The following is a 4,954-nucleotide window of genomic DNA, read 5'->3' on the forward strand; positions in this document are numbered from 1 at the left end:
GACACATGTACAGAGTGATGTTTTTACCATACTTTTATATTAATATTAAATCTTGGCAAAAGTTTATCAAGCTAATTGTTTAAGTTTCATAATATTGACAAAACATAGTACAATTTCATATAGTTTATTTTGAATTTCTATGTAAAATATGTAAATCTTAATTAAACTTTTAAAATTTTAGCATTAAAGTTTTGAATCTTAGCGAATGTTTCAAAATTTTATTTTTATTAGGGCATATAAACTTTTGATGCCAATTTAAAAGTTTGTCTTTTAACAAAACTAACGTAAAAAATCATCCATGGGCACTAGAAACTCTAGATGGATAGTGATTTTGGGGTAGTCATGATTTCTCCTATAGATCTCTTGTAATCCCACAATAAGTAACATGATTTTGCTTCCAACTACAATCTTTAGAAAGCATGATCAGTCAAGCTATCAATGTTCTCTGTTGCCCTATCTAGCAAGCCCTCCATTACACCTTCTAATACATGGGAGGACACCTTCTAATACATGTGGGAGGAAATTCCTCCTCTTCCTCCAAAATTTGCAAAACCACTTATGAGAAGCAAGCTAGTCAGGAGTCAAGGTTGGCACTCACATACACTCATGCGTCTGACTCCATTAGTTGCCATACCAATGGGCTACTATCTTTGCCCAGAAGATATGGCCTATTAATTATTATTAGCATGACGTTAGCATCATTAAATGCATTCTTTCTTCAAACGAGCATCATTCAAGTCATTATTGGTTTGATGTATTTTCATTCATCCATGGAAGTTCCAAAGTATAGCAAGTGAGACCTCTAGCCTAGTCGACTTCTACTTGGCCATATCTAACATCAGGTCGACACATACCTCTAATAGTCCTTGAATGGCATTACCATTATAAGTAGGAATAGTTAGGCAGTTAATGTAGCTACCATTCAAGGCCTTAGTTGTCAATAGGTTTGAATGCCTAGCATTATCACACATTGTGGATGCCCATTGGTGGGAGCTTGTCTTTGAAGAGCATGTCACTCTATTGTAAAGGACCAATTGTAAATCTTGAACCATCTCTTGAGCTCAATTGCATAAAATGTTGAGTCAGTGAACTCCATATTGAAATGAGCAGTATTGTTTTCAAAAGTTCTTTTGTTATTTCCATATATTTTTATTTCTTCCTCTTATGTCTATCATTTTTTCAACATCGTTATCTAGTAGTTTTCATTTTAACTCATGTCTTCTCTAGACAAGCATATCAATACATGTAGTCAATGTAAGGAAACTAAGGTAACATAACCCCACAATAAGATAAATACCGTTTCTTGAATGACTATGCTATCTTACATATATCTTAGTAAACTCTATAGGGAAAAATGTAGTCTATTAAGCTGCAAGAATCCTCACCCATATTAAATGCTCCTATAGCTACTTCCTCCATTGCTCATCATCCTAGCATTGCCTTTTCTTGATGATTTTCATTCCTATTTGGGATGTCATGGCCTTAGGGCTTCTTGTTGTCTTTCATATTCATCCTACGATCTTTCTTCTTCATCTTCATCCTCATCTTTTTGCCTCTCTTCTTCTTACTCTTATAGTGTACCTTCATCTCTATGTTCTTCTCTTTGACATCATTTCTCTTCTTCAGCATTGGAATATATCTCTATTTTTTGGTCTTCAATCTTGTCATTCAGCTGTTTTCGATGCACTTGAAGAACTCTATTATATGATGTTGTGGGAATCAGTTTCCTTGTCCTCTTGTCCACTACTCTACTAGTTTTCTTTGTTTTCATCATGTTCGTGTGAGAGGAGGAGATGTAGAAGGAGATATGGAAGAAGAGATGGGAGTTTTAATCCCAAGAAAGATATGGAAGTTTTAGTAAAGGAGAGAACATACACTAAGATATTGATAGAGCTTTCACTCTAAAAAGTCTTTTTTACATAGTTAATGTTTTAAATGGCCATGATAAACCTTTTGAAAAATGTATCCCCTTAATAAAATATTTCCAAAGTCGTCCAAAGAAAATAACCATCAAGAATATTGATATTTGTGATATGGTTCAAACTAATGACATCAATGGACATTCTTTTTGGCAACCCAGTGCTTTCCTAACTGGCTTTTGGTTGCTAAGCGGGCCTTTGTGCTTTTGGGATGCTTTCAAAGTTTTCCATAATGCGTTCTTTTACTCATTTAATTTGAATTAATATCTTTGGCTAACTCTATTTAAGAAAATAACCACTAAGAATATTGATATTTGTAATATGGTTCAAACGAATGATGTCAATGGACATTCTTTCTAGTGACCCAGTGCTTTCTTAATTGGATTTTGGTTGCTAACCACCCTTTGTGCTTTTGGCATGCTTTCAAAGTTTTCCATAATGTGTTCTTTTACTCATTCAAGTTCAATGAGTTGCTTTGGCTAATTGTATTTGCAAATCTCTCTCCCTCACATTTGAGGACAAATTATTATGTGATTAAACCACTCAAACATTTCATGAAGAGCACTACTTTCATTAACCCCACCTCCATGCCATATACTTTTTAGTTATGTGCCTCAAGCTCTATAATGTGACTTCTCCATCACTTGATCATTCCAAATGTTCAATGAACCATATTGTTTAGGTATCATGGACCATGAGGAAAATATCATGTTTCATCTATAGGAAAGATTTGTGAGATAAACATTAAAGAAATCAATTCAATTGCAATTAAAATAAAAGAATTTTGGAGCACAAACATCCATGTAATGAGTAATGTGTGATTTTCCCCATCCATCCACCACGGCTTTGGTGAAATCTTTCAATATGACTTCATATAGTTCCACATCCGCATCACCTAGGCAAGGCTTTCTCAATATCTTTATCCAAACACATGCTCTCTAATGTCTCAAATTAGGGTCAGCTTCCAAATTCATGGTACACTCACCCGAGTCTTTCCAATAATTTCATTGCATGTTTAATTGATTCTTGCCATGACTGGACAAAAATCTTTATGCCTTTCAGCCCCTCGGACACTTTATTTCTTGATTTTTTTGATAGTTCTATGTCTTTGCATAGCTTCATGTTTCCTCCATGTATTCCCATGTGTAAGAGCAATTTATGATGTCGTGCTCTCTTCTCTAGTGTCATGTTCCATACATATACAATATGCAAGTAAAGAGACTTCTCATTGAGCCACATCTCAGCATGCAACACACCAAAGTGTGCTCTTTGTAATGGGATGTTAAAAATTGATCCCATTTTTTGTTCATTTTATCTCTATTGGGTGCAACAGCCTATTCACAACCCATCACTCCAGTGTTCCAGTACATCTATTTCTCAACATCATCATCTACCATATCACTCATCACATTTTTATAATTAGCATTGTTGTTTCCTTTTCTTATTTGTTCCCTTCCCCTTTCCCTCCATGTTTTCCATTACTCGTATCCTGGGTCACTCAAACTTGTCGTGAGTGCATGCAAAAAAGGCATAAGAATGTTGCATTGGCATTTCAATTCCACTCCAATCATCCACTTTGCCATTTTAAGGTCTTGTGACATGTGCCATGTTTCCTTCTTTTCTTTTTGGTATTTCTCTTCCTTTTCTTTATCCTTGTTTGTAGGCTTATGCTTGTCTCCTCAATCCAATCCCTTTGAAAAGTTGCTTCTCCAAATTCCTCCTTCCTCTAACTAGTTATCTGAAAAAATGGTATGTTTCCTCTTTTTTGTAGGGCCAGTCCATGAAACACCGAGCAGGACTTTTCCAAGTAAGAATGTGCTTCGTCTTTTTCCCTTTTGTTGTTTTCATTATTTGCATTGGCCTACAGCTAAGGCCTTAAGCACTAGCTGTAGTGATGGGCATAGGAACCCTCTCTTTCCCTCTCTTCTCTTATTCCCTCTTCTTCCCCTCTTTTCCTCTTTCCTTCCCTTATGCTTATGCTTATGCTTTTCCTTCTCTTATGATTATGCTCTTTTCCCCTCTTCTTTTTCTTCCCTCTCTTCTCTTTTCCCCTCTTCCTTATCTTCTTTTCATTAGCATATGCCTATGCCTATGCTTATGCTTATGCATGAGCATATGCTCATATGCTCATGCATAAGCATAAGAATTTGTCTCCTTCTCCTTCTCCTTCTCCTTTCCTTCTCTTCTTTTCCCCTCTCCTTCAATCTCTTTTTCTCCTCTTTTCATAAACATATGTATTTGCCTATGCTTATGCTTATGCATGAGCATATGTACATATGCTCATGCATAAGCACAAGCATATGCTTTTTCTCTTTTTCTCTTATGCTCATATGCTCATGCATAAGCATAAGCATATGCTTTATTTCTTTTTCTCTTATGCTCTTTTCCCCTCTTCTTTTTCCCCTCTTTCAATCTCTTTTCCCCTCTTCCTTATCTTCTTTTCATAAGCATATATGCCTTTGCCTATGTTTATGCTTATGCATGAGCATATGCTCATATGCTCATGCATAAGCATAAGCATATATCTCCTTCTCCTTCTCCTCCGTAGGTTGTGGAGAGACCGCCATGACCGGTGGAGCCTCAAATATGATTGTGTAAAGGACATAATGTATTGTGTGGAGGCATTCGTGGATTGCGAGTACATAATCATTGAAGAGCATGACTGCATATTAGAAGAGGTGGAGGATGAGGTCTCCAGTGACCTGCCTAGTAGTGCGGAGGAGGAAAATACCTCAGACAGTAATGCAAAGTAGTAGACCTATATTGGAGACAAATTTTTCTTAAGCATACTTTTGGAGACACATTTTTTATAAACATAATTTTGGAGACATACTTTTGGTCTCTATTATATATATATATATATATATATATATATGAAAATCTTATTGGATTCCACTTGTCCTTCATAAATATTTATCATTTCAAAACTGGCTTTTCATAATTGTCTTAAGTAAATAATTGTCCTTTCATATTTATCCTTTATGAGTTGATATCATTTCATAATTTTCACAAGTGATTAATTGCCTTTTCATAAT

This window comes from Dipteris shenzhenensis, chromosome 21, assembly GCF_047967505.1.
Source record: "Dipteris shenzhenensis isolate YYH24624 ecotype China chromosome 21, Dip_SZ_1.0, whole genome shotgun sequence".
Classification (NCBI taxonomy): Eukaryota; Viridiplantae; Streptophyta; class Polypodiopsida; order Gleicheniales; family Dipteridaceae; genus Dipteris; species Dipteris shenzhenensis.